Source organism: Mastomys coucha, unplaced genomic scaffold (genome assembly GCF_008632895.1).
Source record: "Mastomys coucha isolate ucsf_1 unplaced genomic scaffold, UCSF_Mcou_1 pScaffold1, whole genome shotgun sequence".
Lineage (NCBI taxonomy): Eukaryota > Metazoa > Chordata > Mammalia > Rodentia > Muridae > Mastomys > Mastomys coucha.
The window spans coordinates 6870506-6886312 of NW_022196891.1; the positions used below are offsets into that span (position 1 = coordinate 6870506).

Below are 15807 nucleotides of genomic sequence, written 5' to 3' on the forward strand. Positions count from 1 at the left end.
AGACGGGAACATATGGAGATATCCACATTCAGATGTTATACATAGAGTTATACAGAGTGTCTAAATGGGACGTCTCCATGAAATACCTACCTTCAAAGCTGAAGGAATCTCAAAGAAGAGGAGGGAGAAAGATTCTAAGAACCTGAGGGATGGAGAACACCAGGAGAACAAAGACCCCTGAATCAACAAATCACGTCGCATTATGAGCTCACAGAGACTGAAACAGCAAGCAAATGGCCAACATGGGTGTGCACCAGGTCCTCTGCATATATACATATGTATGTATAATATATATGCATATATAATATTAAATATATAAAAATAAATATAATATTGTAACTATTACCTTAGTATTTTAATGGCACATCTAACTGTAAGAAACAAATTGTTTTCTGACTCTTGTGTCTGCTTTTGTAATTCTTTTCCTGCTGATAGGTAATTTCAAGGAAGTTAATGCCTACTTTTGTCCAACTATAGTAATTGTTAGGCATGGAATCATCATAAGTCCCCCTTAAAACTTGATTTATACATTGAAGTGAAATAAGACACAGAAATTTATACTAGAAAAAAACAGATATTATATAATTTAATTTTTCAACATGTTTTATTCTTGATTCTAGTCAAATATCATTTGTTATTTCTAAGTACATGTATTCAGATTTGATAAATATTCCATTACCAACACGATAAAACAAATCTAAGTTTGTTATGAAGATATAAGTTATTAACAATGCTAAAACCAAAATTTTTGGTCTTTGTTTTGCATAAGAGTTTCAATAGAATTAAACTTAAGACCTTGAATCTGCTAGGAAAAAAATCTACCACTGAGACAAATGTTTAACTCCATGGCTACATTTAATTACGCTTCTTATGCAGTATTGTAAAGGAGGAATTCTTAGATCTTATCCCATTTAACCCATTAAAGCTCTGGATATAGATGTCAAGTTAAGTTCCATTACACTCTGTAAATCCTGACATAAATCTTACAACAATCCCATTATTCACACTGTATTTTACAAAGAGAATGCTCATAGCTATTTTGTATAAGTGATTTATTGGCAGTTGTTTTTTTTCTTTAAATAAAGACATTGTGTTTTTATATTGAAAATATTTTGACATATTTAAACATTCAAATGTAATAAATTTTTATTATTTAATTCTTGCTTAAATCAGATTTTATAATGGTGTCTTACTTTCCTTTTAGGGCATGATAGACTTAATCAAATTCATTATGACTACTGGAAACTTCATTAAATTGAGTTTAATCTATAATACATTCTGAAAGTGTTTGCCTCAAACATCTAATATCTTTTAGTAGCAGAGTGACTACTTTAATTTAGTTTTTCTATATTGCTGACAGAAATATTTTAAAATTAGAGACTATTACAGTTAAAGTTTCTATTGCTGCAGAGATACCATGAGCACTGCAACTCTTATAAAGGAGAATATTTAATAGGACTGTGTTACAGTTCAAAAGATTAGTCCACTTTCATTATTGTGGGAAGAAAGGTATGATGCAGGCAGACATGGTATTAGATAGCTAACTGACATTTATACATTTAGATAAGCAGACAACAGGAAAAGAGAGTGACACAGGGATTGATTTGAACATCTGAAACCTCAAAGCCTCAGTGACACACTATCTCCAAGAAAGCTACAAATATTCCAAAAGGGTTGTACCTTCTAATAGTGCCATTCCCTTAGGACCTAAGGGGTTCTTTTTATTCAAACTACTATAGGTATTAAATGGTTATAAAACACAATAAAAAAATTTGTCCCTGTACATTAAATGGTATAAATTAGTACATTAGCAATTAAATTCGAGTATTAAAAATCAATTGATTTGATGCTTATCAGTATAAAAATATTAAATAATGGTTTAATATAGAACAATATATAGTATAAATTATAAAATAAATTCATTAAATTATCAAAGAGATTGATTCATGAAAGTAATAGACTTCATAAATTTTTTCTAAAGAGATTGATAATATCCCATACAATTATGTGCTATTTTAAACTAATTTATCAGTGTTTGGTGAATTAACAAGATGATTACTGTATTTTCGACATTTCTAAGCCTGTCACTTAAGCCTACCTCTTCTACCTTTCCCCCTTACTTATTTCAATCTTCTCTTTTCTTTGCTTTTGAATATCCCAACACATGCAATTTAACAATACTGGGGTCAGAACAAAGGATGATGCATGAAACTGAATCTTATAAATAACAAAGAGAATCAGTTCCTATACACACACACACACACACACACACAGGTACACACAAATGTATACATACATATAAAAATGATGAATGAAAAGTACTACAATCAGTAAGCTTTAAATTTTTTAGCTGCCTTCTCATCTCCAGTCCTCATGAGACTTTATTGATGTTTTAGACTATATTTCCCACTGTATACTACCAGAATTTCAAATTTTAGTTAGATTACAAATATAATAAAATACATTTTCCCTTTACTTGCTACATAAATTTTAAACAGAATGTTCACTTCAGACTAAATAGATGTCATCTGTGTATCAATAGTATTCAGAATTCTCCTGAAAAATGTTTATCAGTACACATACAAAATCAAAGACAATGTATAAACTCAAGATTCCATAATAAGGATAAAAAGGGAGCTGGAGAGATTTTTTGGTGGTTGAGAACACTCGCAGATCTTGAAAATGTCCAAGTTTTGTTTTTTACCACTCTAGTTTCATTTGAAGTAGTATTTTCTTTAGGGAGCTGCAGGCACAAGGTATACATGTCTTATACTTTTATTCATGCAAAACAAAACCCCTCTTACATAAAAATTTTAATAAATCATTAACTAAAAAAAATCCATAGTAAAATAAGGGCTGTGTGCAAAGTGGACAAACTGAATTTGATCCATTTTTTCTTATGTAATACTCTAATATTCTATTTTCACCTGCAGGTTTCAGAATCCTTTCTAAACAAAAAATTGTTATATATACATATGTACTTATAATACTTAACATTGTATAATATATGCTATTATACATGCATATAAAATATATGCATATATGTATACTTAGATATGTATTAATATAAATTAAATATTATATACATACATGTAAGTGTGTATGAGTGTGTGTGATGTACTCTAATGTGTGTGTATGTGCAAATACATGCACAGTCAGAAGGAAAAGGGAAATGTTGAGTTCTTGCTCTATCAATCCCCAACTCATTCTTCTACACACAGAACTTCACTAAAACTGGAAGTGAGCAAACTCCAATAGTGCTTTTGTCTTTGTTCTTTACATTGGCATGATTATGTGTTCATGGGATTCTTTCTGGGCTTGTATAGAAATGCTGTTTCAGAAGTTGGATCATTAGAATTTGTGCAGCAAAATCTCTTACCCGATGTAAGAGAATAATTTGATATATTTATGTACTCACTTGTTTTACACTCTATGGTAAGTGGCTGCCATGCTAATGGGCTTCGTCGCGAGACACATAGAGAGTGAGTGGGTTAGTATTTCATTTTCTTCCAAGCAATACTTCATATTGATGGGCCAGGGCTGTAGATCATTTACTTCCTCTTGTTGGTTCAATGCTGAGGCTGCAGACTCAACCCTTAATAACACCCTGGGTTCCAACAGCTTAGTCTCCACTCAACCTTAGATTGTTTCTGGTTAGCACTGGGAAGCACAGTGGCAAAATTAATTTTTTTGTGTGAATACAATATGAACATCTGACATCTAGTGTCTCAAGGTGTTCCAAGTCTTACCAGCTTTCCTCCATCTCTTGGTTGTTAGAAACGCTCCATACCTATTCATGATCACTACATGCTTTCCTACAAATTACTTTGCACTTTAAGCCACACAATGAGCAATCCGTGCATTACGTTTCGATATGGAGTAAATTTAACTTAAATTTATTAAATTTCAAGCATTCAACTACGGTTTGTCAAATGTGCATGTTTCATAGTTCTGTGTTTTGTATACTTTTACTGCTTTCCTTAATGAAACATTTTATATTATGTACTTTGCAAACAAATAAGAAATCAGGAAATCAAGATATTTATAATACTAAAACTGGAAGTAAAAAGTTTACTCTACCTCTGCTTTTATTACCTTTTAAGAGAGGTCTCTCAGTTGTTAAAGGAGTTGTTATCCTTTAAGCATAACTGGCTTCAATTCGCCACACCCACATAATCACAGTGTTGACTTCAAAATTCACAATTCTCATTCTGCAGTGTCACTGGAAATGATCCTTCTCCACAATATCACATGATCTCTCCATTTATAGGTGAGCACTTTTTTGCAGTATAAATATCCTGCAAACACATAGGAGTAGCTATAAAATTACATCTATTGACTTTTCAATAACATCTTAGACAAGGCACTGAAAATAATAACTTCATTGGGAGGAAAAGAATCAAATCATTATACACTGTAAAATACTTGGAAATAAAACAAACTTTAATATTTAAAATTGTATAAGCATAATTGTATTTATTGAAAACTAGTTTTTGAAGCCCTGAGGGTCAGTAGAAAGAATGGAAACAGGCAACCTTGAGAGGTAGGAGGTTGTGGGGACCCTCCAGAATACACCAGAGATCTGGGAGGTGAAAGACTCTCAGGACTCAAAGGGAGGGACCTTAGATGAAATTCCCAACAGGAGGGAGAAGGAACTTATAGAGCCCACCTCCAGCAGGAAGACAGGGCATCACATGAGGGAGGGGGCCATCCCAAAGACAAAACTCTGACCCATAATTGTTCCTGTCTGAAAAAAAAATTACAGGGATGGAAGTTCTTTCCATGGAGAGAGAGGAGCCTGAGGAAACGAAGTTCCAGTGATAAGCACAAAGAGGAATGCAGCTCAAGGAGAGGTCCCAAGGCCTGACACTATTACTGAGGCTATGGAGCACTCACAAAATGGGACCTAGCATGACTGCCCTCTGGAAGACCCAACAAGCAGCTGAAGGATTCAGATGCAGATATTTGCATCCAACAAATGGACAGAGGCTGCTGACCCTCGTGGTTTGATTAGGGAAAGGGTGAAAGAAGTTGAGGAGGAGGACAAACCTGTAGGAGGACCAGCAGTCTCAATTAATCTGGACCCCTGAAATCTATCAAACATGGGACCACAAAACAGGTAGCAAGTCATTTGAGAGTATCGGGTTCATTGGTTGCAGTTTGGGGGGTTGATTTTACGGACTTCTGTTAGGTTTTTACTTTAACTTCATTCCTGATTTGATTTACATATATATCCTTCAGTTTCCTGTTCAGTTTTTCTCTTTATTATTTGTGAATATGTAAATTATTAAGTTTTATGTAGTTGTATTTGTCTATTTTTATTCTTTTCTTGGCTCCCTTTTAAGTTAATAAATGGCAATAATATCAATGTTATGAAGATTCTTTCCTTTTGAAAGACATGTATAATATACTCTGGAAATTTATTGCTAGTATTATTTCTGTTTGTCTGTTGTTCTTTCATATATTTGTAATAATTTTTTAACAGTTGACACATCACAGCCATACATATATCATTAAATGCCATCGAGTTTTCATAAGCTTCACAAATCCAATCACAGCCTATCTTCACATAATGTTTAACACTGCTATACCATATATTTCAGCACAGGAATACCAAATGTGTTTATTTTCTATATCTGTTCTGCTTTTTTTTTTTTCGTGAATGCCTATCTAAAGCTAACGTTTTCTTTTTTATTTATTTATTTATTTATTTATTTATTTATTTATTTTAGATATTTTCTTTATTTACATGTAAATTTCTCCTGTTCTGCTTTTTTATCCTCTCGGTATATTTGATTTAAATATTTGAATGCCAGTATCTTTTGTTACTACACTAAGAAAACAAAAGTGATATAGGGTTTAATAGTAGATAAACCAATTACATAAGAACTCAAGAAGCTAACCTCCAAAAAACCAAACAAACCAATAAAAAAAAATGGGTATAGATTTAACGAGAGAATTTACAAGAGGAAAATCTTGAATGGCTAATAAGCACTTATAGAAATGTTCATTTATCATAGTTATCAGGGAAATGCAAATCAAAACAACCCTGAGTTCCACCTTACACCAATCAGAATGGCCAAGATCAAAACCTCAGGTGACTGCAGATGCTGGTGAGACTGTGGAGAAAGAGGAATACTCCTCCATTGCTGGTGGGATTGCAAACAGGAAAAACTACTTTGGAAATCAGTCTGCAGATTCTTCAGAAAATTGGAAATATATCTACTTGAAGACCCAGCTATACTACTCTTGGGTATATACCCAAAAGATGGCCAACCATGCCTTATGGGCATATGTTCCTTCTATGATCATAGTGGCCTTGCTTGTGATAGCCAGAAGCTGGAAAAAAACCAGATATCCCACAACAGTAGAATGGATACAAAAAATGTGGTTCATTTACCCAATGGAATACTATTAAGAACAATGACATCCTGAGTTTTGCAGGCAAATGGATGGAACTAGAAATATCATCCTGAGTGAAGTAACTCACACACAAAATGACATGCACATCATGTACTCACTAGTACGTGGATATTAGCAGAAAAAAATTCCAAATACCCAAGATACAATCCACAGATCTCAGAAATGTTAATAAGCCAAAGAGCCCAAGTGAGTGAAAAGAAAGCAATCACATTATGATGGCTGGAGGAACCTGGGTGGAAAAGGGGATATGTTGGGAAAGAGGGTAACATGATCAGGTGTTGGGTCAGGGGGAAGAGGATTGAAGCCCTGAGGGCCTGCAGAAAAATAGAAAACAAGCAGCCAGGCAGTGGTGGCGCATGCCTTTAATCCCAGCACTTGGGAGGCAGAGTCAGGTAGACTTCTGAGTTCAAGGCCAGTCTGGTCTACAGAGTGAGTTCCAGGATAGCCAGGGATACACAGAGAAACCCTGTTTCGAAAAACAAAAACAAAAACAAAATAAATAAATAAAAAGAAAACAGGCAACATCTGGAGTTAGGAAGAGAGGGAACCCTTCAGCATGTACTAGAGATCTGGGATGTGAGAGACTCTCAGGACCTTAGATGAAATACCCTACACTGGAGATAGGGAACGTGTAGAGTCCACCTGTAGCATAAAGACAGGGCATCAAGTGTGGGATGGGGTTGCCATTCCACAGTCAAAATATATGACCCATAATTGTTCCTGTCTGAAAGAACTACAAGGGTGGAAGTTCTTTCAATGGAGAGAGAGGAGCCTGAGGAAAAGAAGTTCCAGTAACAGGCACAAATTAGGATCCATCTCAAGGGGAGGCTCCAAGGCCTCACACTATTACCGAGACTATGGTGTGCTCACAAAAAGTGGCCTATCATGACTGCCCTCCAAAAGACCAAACAAACAGCTGAAAGAGTCAGATGCAGATATTTACACCCAACCAGTGGACAGAACCTGCTGAAACCTGTGGTTGAGTTAGAGAAAAGCTGGAAGAAGCTGAGGAGTAGGGCATTCCTGTAGGATGGCCAGCAGTCTCAATTAACCTGTTCTCCCAAGATTTCTTAAACATGGGGCCACCAACCAAGTAGCATACACCAGGTGATATAAGGCCACTAAAACATATAGAGCAGAGGACTGCCAGGTCTAGACTCAGCCAGAGAAGATGTTCCTAATCCTCAAAAGACTAGAGACCCCAGGGAGTGGGGGGATCTAGCGGGATGGGGGTGGGTAGGAGGATGGGGACATCCTCCTGGAGTCAGGGGTGGTGAGGAGGTATGTGTTGTGGAATAGCCAAAGGGTGGACAGGGAGGGGAATCAAATCTGGACTGAAAAAAGAGATTAAATAAAATTTTTTAAAAATCTATTTTTAATCAAGTTATCAATAAATGAACAAAAGATAAGTGAATACCATGCCAGTATATTTGTTTGCCTCTTTTGGACTGTTATATATCCTTCTGTAAAGGGAATTCCCTGTCAAGAAAAAAGATAAAAAATAAAAGTGACTAAAGCATTTATTACTAAGTTCTAAAAAGTTTCCTATGAAAGCTATCAAAAAAAAAAGGAGGAAAAGCAGAAAGATCCTAAGCAGGTCAAGGGAAAATTTCCTCTCACTTCTCTTCTTTGTCTACGAAGTGTTCTGTCCAAAGACGTTTTCCTTAGTTCAGTTCCTCTGAGTGTTCTCTTTGTATAAGTGCTTTGGACGTGCATATACATCTTTTCAGAATACCTGGTCACATGGTAAAAAGTTTATCACAAGTTCACACATAAAATTCCAATCCTAAATTGAAATGGAAGTTTACAACAGGAGTAATTATCTGGCTAAGCATTCATCACCGTCACAGCTCTGCAGGTTCACTGAAAGTTAAAAAACATAACTCAGTAGTGGAGTTTTGCATAGATAAACCTCGTCAATATTTTATCTTTTGTTCTAGCACCTATAAATAATTAGTTCCAGTTTTATGACCATTGGTAATTGTTTTACAACATCTTAGAATGTGCTCATAGTAGTAGAATTCTGTTTACTATCTAGAAGCGATTAACTGGTGACAAATGGGAGACCGATGGAGTTCTCATTGAACTTTTGACAATCAGAAAATGACCTAGTAACAGTCTCACTATAAAACAGCGTAGTAAATACTGATATAATGTTAGGAATCCTTATAGGATCATTATTAAGAATTAAGTCATCTATTTGTCTATATAACATCACTGCAAAGCAGTACATCTTTGTAGATCTGCAAAGAACTGCTCAAAGGGTTTATACTTAGTGATCGTGACATGTGCTTAATAATAACAGGAAATGAATATTAACAGCAGGAATCTTTCCTAAAATGATAATCTCCTGGGCCATTCCTGTTGGAGCATTGTCATAGATATAATCTAAGGTGAAATCATCTCAGGAACATCACCTTTTCATTATTAGCTTGTTCTATTATCGCTCCTGACACAGACCCAATGTCAACCTCTAGCCTCTACTCATACATACAAAGAAGTGTTTATCATGTATATGTGCAAACATAGATATACCCATGCACCACAAAGGAAAAATTTTAAAATATTTACATTTGAAGTGAATGGAGTTTAGAAGATTTATTTACAAGACAGCAAAGCAAGACTACTCAATAATGGTACATTATATATGTCAAAAGCAATTAAATATTTTACATACCCTTATTTTAAAATTTAGTTATTTATATTTAAATTAATTGATATTACACACTGATATCTACAAATATTAACATTATATTACAAGTATACATGTTTCTTTATGAAAACTTTAAAAATTAAGCTGTCTCAATACTCATTTTAACAGGAACAAAAGCAAAAAGACAATAAGACAAGCAAAAAAGACAAGATCTTTCCTATATGTGTTAACTAATATGTACTTATAACATACATAAATTCAAGAGGACTGTGACATTTGAAAAGTAGAGATGGAGTGTAGCATAAGTTAGTAAGGATAGAGAAAGAGAATGGTATAAGGTTATAGATAAATATTTATATATACTATACTTACATATTATATATATGATTTACATATATAATATAATATACAATATATGTATGTAATTTTTATCATCATAGTGAATCCTGTTCTTCCATTTAATTACGATGTAAATAAATTTTAGATTTAATTGTTCTGATACTCATGGTAAATCATGTAATTGATCTTATATTTAATAATGTAATACCATGTAAAAATTAAATTAGATATCATAGATTTACACATTTGATTGTTAAAATTTATAAAAGTTGGGCATAGTTTGATAGAATAAGAAGGAATGACCCCTCATTGTCAATAGAATGATGATATGAGGCAGTATTTAACAAGATAAAACATATAAAATAAATAGAAATGAAGTGTTTTATTTGACCTGTAAAACTTCTGTCTATTAAAGTAAAGGAAGAGCTAGAAGAACAAGCCTATGTTGCACATAGAGGCAACAGCTTCTGAGTTAGCCATGACCCACATGAAGACCAAGCTGCACATCAGCTACTCATGTGCAGGGAGGTCAAGGTCTAGTCTATGTATGTTCTTTGGTTAGTGGTCAGTCTCAGATACCACTAGGGTCCAGATTACTTGACTATGTCAGTAATTCCTATGGAATCCTACCCCATCTGGGGTCTGCTATCCTTCTTCCTAGTCTTCTATAAGAGTTCCCAAATGCATCTATTGTTTGGCTGAGATTGTCCACATCTGTCTCAGTCTGTTGCGGGGGGAACCCTCTCAGAGGATAGTCATGCTAGACTCCTGACTGCAAGCATAACAAAGTGTTATAAGGAGAGTCAGTGATTGGTGTTTGCTCATGAGATGGATCCCAAGTAGGTACAGTTATTGGTTGTTCATTCCTTCAGTTTAAGATCCATCAACAATCCTTGGGTTTCTTGAATACAGGATGAATTTTTGCTCATGTATAGGTAAGAGCACTCTCAGAGCTCCCAGGGTCTCAACCACCAACCAAGGACTGCACGTGGAGGGGTCTGATTGTTCTGACAGCACGTGTATAGTAGATGATTACAAATTCAATCATCAATAGGAGGAGAGGACCTCGGACCTGTGAAGGTTCTGTGCCCCAGTGTAGGGGAATGCCAGGGCCAAGAAGTGGGAGAGGGTGGGGTGGCAGGCATGGGGAGGGGGGGAGGCAACAGGGATTTGTTCTTGTTGTTTTAGTTTCTTTGTTTGTTTGTTTTTTGGAGGGGAAACTGAGAAAGGAGAAATTTACATGTAAATAAAGAAAATATCTAATAAAAATAAAAAAAAATAAAGTTTAGCATAGTGAAAATAGCCATCTTACCAGAAGTAACCTATGAATTCAGTGCAGTCCACATCACAATGCCAATAATTTTTTTGCAGAACTTGAAAGAGCAATCCTAAACTTTATATGGAAATGCAGAATATTGAAGGCATTCAAGAACAATAAAAGAGCATCAGAAGGAATCACCATCCTTGACCTCAAGCTGTGTTACAGAGAAATAGTGACAAAAATGCATGATATTGGTATATAAGCAGAAACATTGGTCAATGGAATCAAATTTAATACCCAGAATTAAACCCAAACACCTATGGACACTTGATTTTTGATAAAGAATACAAAACCATACACTGAGGAGATAAACTATATCTAACAAATGGTGCTAGTCTAACTGTATATCTACACATAGAGGAATACAAATAGATTCATATTTATCATCTTACCCAAAAATTAATTCCAAGTGGCTCAAGGAAATACCACTGAGTACATTGGTACAGAAGACAATTTTCTGAAAAAAAAAAAACACACACTAGTGGCTCATGCTCTAAGATCAACAGTTGATAAATTGGACCTCATGGAACTGCAAAGCTTCTGTAAGGCAAAGGACACTGTCAATAAGACAAAATGGCAGCCTACATATTGAGAAAGGATCTTCACCAACCCTACATCTGACAGAGGCTTATTTGTTTTTGTTTGTTTGTTTGTTTGTTTGCTTTTGTTTTTGTTTTTGTTTTCAAGACAGGGTTTCTCTGAATAGCCCTGACTATCCTAGAACTCACTCTGTAGACTAGGCTGGCTTCGAACTTAGAAATCCACCTCCCAAGTACTGGTATTAAAGGCATGACAGAAGCTTAATATAAAAATTTACTAAGAACTCAAGAAATTAAACACTTAAACTAAAAATGACTCAATTTTAAAATGTGGCACAAAGCTAAGCAGAGAGTTCTCAACAGAGGAATCTCAAATGGCTGAGAAGTCCTTAAAAATGTTCAAAGTCCTTAGTCATCAATGAAAGGCTAATGAAAACTTTGACATCCCATCTTATACCTATCAGATTGCTAAGATCACAGCCCCAAGTGATAGCATATTCTGGCCAGAATGTGGAGCAAGGGAACATTTCTCCATTGCTGGTGGGAGTGCAAACAAGTACATCCACTTTGCAAATCCATTTGGTGGTTTTTCTGAAAACTTGGAATAGTTCATCATCAAGACCCATCTATACCACTCCTGGCCATATATCCAAAAGATGCTCCACCATCCCACAAGGAGTGCTGTTCAACTATCATCATTCCAGTTTCATTCAAAATAGCCAGAAACAACCTAGATGTCCCTCAACTGAAGACTGAATAAAGAAAATATGATAAAATTCTATCTACTTATTAAAAACAAAGACATCATGAATTTTGCAGGAAAATGGGTGGATCTTGAGAATATGATCGTGAGTGAGGATATCCAAAAATATAGGCATATTATGTACTCACTTATAAATGAATTTAGTCAAAAAATACAGAATAAACACCCACGTCACACTCCTCAGATCCAAAGAAGCTAAACAAAAAGAAAGGCACAAGGGATGATGGTTGAATCTCACTTAGAAGTAGGGAATTTAGTAGTCATCAGATGGTTGGAGAAAGCTGGAGGGAGGGGAAGGGAGAGTGGGAGAGGAATGGGGAGCTTAGGATCAGGTATGTGGAGGGACAGGAGAGATGGCCAGGTAGCCATGAACATGGATGGAAATGTGCAACTGATGGGTGTGAGGAGGATGTCATCTGGATGAGACAGAGACTTGGATAAGGGAGGCACCCAAGAGTCAATGGGGATGTCATCAGCTGTTCCTCACAGCACTGGGTATACGGAATCTGCAGAGGCCACCTACTTTAGCCAGACAGGAACCTCAGTGGAGTGACACCAACCCAGCCACAAAACTTTCAACCTAAAATTTATCCTGTGTACAAGAAATGCAGAGGCAGCATGGGAAGAATGACGCAGAGAGTGAAGAAACAGCAAAATAATAACTTTTTATTGTCCTATGGCTGTCTTGTAACCTTTCAACAAAAGAGACAACATATACATAAACTTTGTTTTCAAAAGTTCAAATAACAACTTTTATTTGACTTTTATAGAAACATAAATATGTATGTTTATATATATATATACATATATAAAAATTATAAGATGTGCTTCACCTAAGTTAACAGAAAAAGAACTACAAGTTATTGAAAAGAACTGGTAATTGAGTTCATCAATGTTGTGCTTAGGCTCATTGTTTACTGTGTTCAGGAGCAAAACAAATTGATAGATTTTTAAGTTTAAAAGAAAAGAACTTCTTAAATATTTTGCCACAAAAGAAATGAAGTTTTCAACTTATCTTTTATTTACTTGAAAACTCCAAGAGAGAAGAAAATCTCTCATTAAACAATGCAATATTGATGCCCAGACCTATGCAATAGCAGTACTAGTTATAACATATGAGAGAAGTATTTCAAATACATGACAAAACCTGTTTGTGCAGTCCCTATATTCTTTCATAAGATAGATCTTCTTCTTTTCACTCTAGATGAAATATTCTGTATTTCTTTTCTGTGTGTTTCAGAGGAACATAACTTCATCTCAATGATTCCATCTGAGAGTTATGTTTTACAGCGTAGCACAACCCCGTGAGTTACCCAGGACTGAACTGGACTTGGAACATAGGGCAATGGTTCTCTTTTCCTTGGAGCACTCAGACATATTGACAACTTTCTTTGTGTTATTTTCATCCTTTCTATGTTCTTTTTCTGGTTCCTTTTTGAACTGGGGCCCCTTATTTATACAGGTGTCAATGTGGTTTTAGTTAGGGAAAATATTATTAAAGGGCTAGAACAATTTCAAGTAACAGAAACATTGCAACTTCATTTGTGATTTTGTTGCTTATACTGTCTTGAATTTTTTTATATTTATAAAGACTTTTGACATACTTTGCAGGTTCGACATAAATTTATTAGTTTGACAAATGGCTGCTCAAAAAGAGGGTGCCATATAGATTGCAACTCTCTGACTAATGGTTTGATTTTTATTAAGTCTGTGACTTTTCATTTATTTTTATTTTTATTTTACAACTGATTCAGAAGAGATCAATCCAAAAGTGTGCCTCACTGAAGACATGAAAATTGATGGTCAAAATGCAGTTATACAAAACAGTCTTAAGATTGGCTCTCCAATGGAACGATAGCAGTCTCCTCTTACATTTAGGCATGGTCACTGACCTATACTGAATACCTAAAGTTATGAATTCACTAAGGGTAATACTACAGTTGACTGTGTAACTGTTATTGATAAATTAACCAGAATATGGTTTCAAATCTGAGTATCAAAATGAAAAAATTCCACAATATTGTGTAGGTGTATACTATCTCAAAACAACTACATGACAAAAGAAGGTAATGTAGATTTAGACTACTTCTCTGCAATGTGTAGAAAAAGTGTGTGCATGGTGTAGCTGAGTATGGCTAACACAGATTGGAATCAGGAAACATATATACAGGACTGAGACTTCTGAAAGCCAGAGAGAGTTTTTATAAAAGTACATAAACCCAATATTTAAAAAATTCCTGAACCAGAAATGTGTTCCATTGTGGTTTTGTGCACTCCTTCCCATAACTATGTCGAATGTTGTGAGCATATCCATTTGTATACTCATCCAATTTCACATTCTTTCTTTTGTTTTGTTTTCTATCCATCCAACAAGTCCAATTTGTGCTGCCCATATATTCTTAATATGTGGGCTTTAACTCTTTTTTTTCTTCAATCCATTCTGTTTTTAAATTTTTATATTTGAGATTATAAAATAAGAACATTTTTCTTTACCCTTTACTTTCTATACCCTCCTTTCCTGCTCTCTAAATACATGGCTTGTTTTTCCCATTAATAAACATATTACTTATATAAATGTGTGAGTATGTATCGATATATTCATGATATATTACTAGAAAATATATGTATATTATTTCTAAATGTGAACTGCAACCCATTCTTAATAGTTACTTAATACAAAATTGTGAGACCCTGCATATTTTCTCAGAATCTATACAATCCTTGTGAAATTTTTCAGTCAAAGGGATATGACAAACGAAATCAAATATTATAAATATTTGTAAGACACATAAACAGATAATACATAAATACATAAGCATAATGTGAGTATCAAAAGCTGAAACAATAAGTTGTATTTATTTTAGGGGGGAAAGATTGAAAAAGGTTTATCATTTGGAGGGCACAGAGTTAAGAGCACTGGCTAATCTTCCAAAGTATCAAGGTTCAATTCTCAGTACTCACACGGCAGCTTAGAACTACTCTTAGACCAATTCTAGGAAACAAGACAAGAATGCAATCAAAACCTGATTGTATGCACAGCATGTAAAAATGTTAATTTTTTAAATAACATTTCATGCTTACAAAGTTTTAATACATTAGTAAGTGCAGTCCTACACCCAAAACAACACTGAGAACGGTGCTTTCGGATTGAAAACTGCACACTGCAGTCAGAGATAACAGGCTTCATCATTTGCCAGCTAAGTGAGTCTTAGAAATCATTATTGTGAAAGATTTTGTTTCTCAAAGGTGAGGAGGATTACTGGTAACTTCTTTTTCTAAATTTAAAAATATTTTAAAATATTCTTTTATTAAAAATATTTTTCTTATATAATATATCCTGACTACAGTTTCCCATCCCTTTATTTCATTCCCACATCACCTTCCATATGAATCCCCTTCCTTTTGTACATCATGAGAAAAGAAACGGCTTATAAGAGATAACAATAAGCTTCCGGTCACCATCTGTACCAGGGAGCTAAGGCTGTCCACAGCCCTCTCTACACAGGTCCCACCAGGAAAGAGCTGGTCTCTCAGGAGTGCTCCTGGGCTGAGAGGTGAGACAGCCACTTTCTCTCCAATAACTGTCTAAAGCAGGATCAGTCAAGGATGCACGGGGCACAGGAAGAGTGAAGCAGCTGGAACAAGATCCTTCCAGTCACCTAGATATAAAGCTGTTCCATAACCTCTGTACACAGGTTTTGACAAGAAAGAGCTGGTCTCCTAGGAGTGCTGACACAGGATTAGAGGCCCACAGGAGGGACAAGCTCTA

General features: G+C 35.0%; 1 long non-coding RNA gene across 2 annotated transcripts; it reads right to left on the bottom strand.

The window, feature by feature from the left end:
* Positions 1 to 4057: 4057 nt before the first annotated feature.
* On the bottom strand, positions 4058 to 11194 carry LOC116069826. 2 transcript variants are annotated; one of them, XR_004110151.1, is made up of 3 exons: positions 11129 to 11194; positions 7841 to 7902; positions 4058 to 4298 (listed from the first exon to the last, which is right to left on the bottom strand). It is a non-coding gene; the product is annotated as an uncharacterized LOC116069826 (long non-coding RNA). The 2 variants fall into 2 exon arrangements; XR_004110150.1 differs by lacking the exon at positions 11129 to 11194 and adding an exon at positions 10728 to 10887.
* Between the last annotated feature and the right edge of the window lie 4613 nt (positions 11195 to 15807).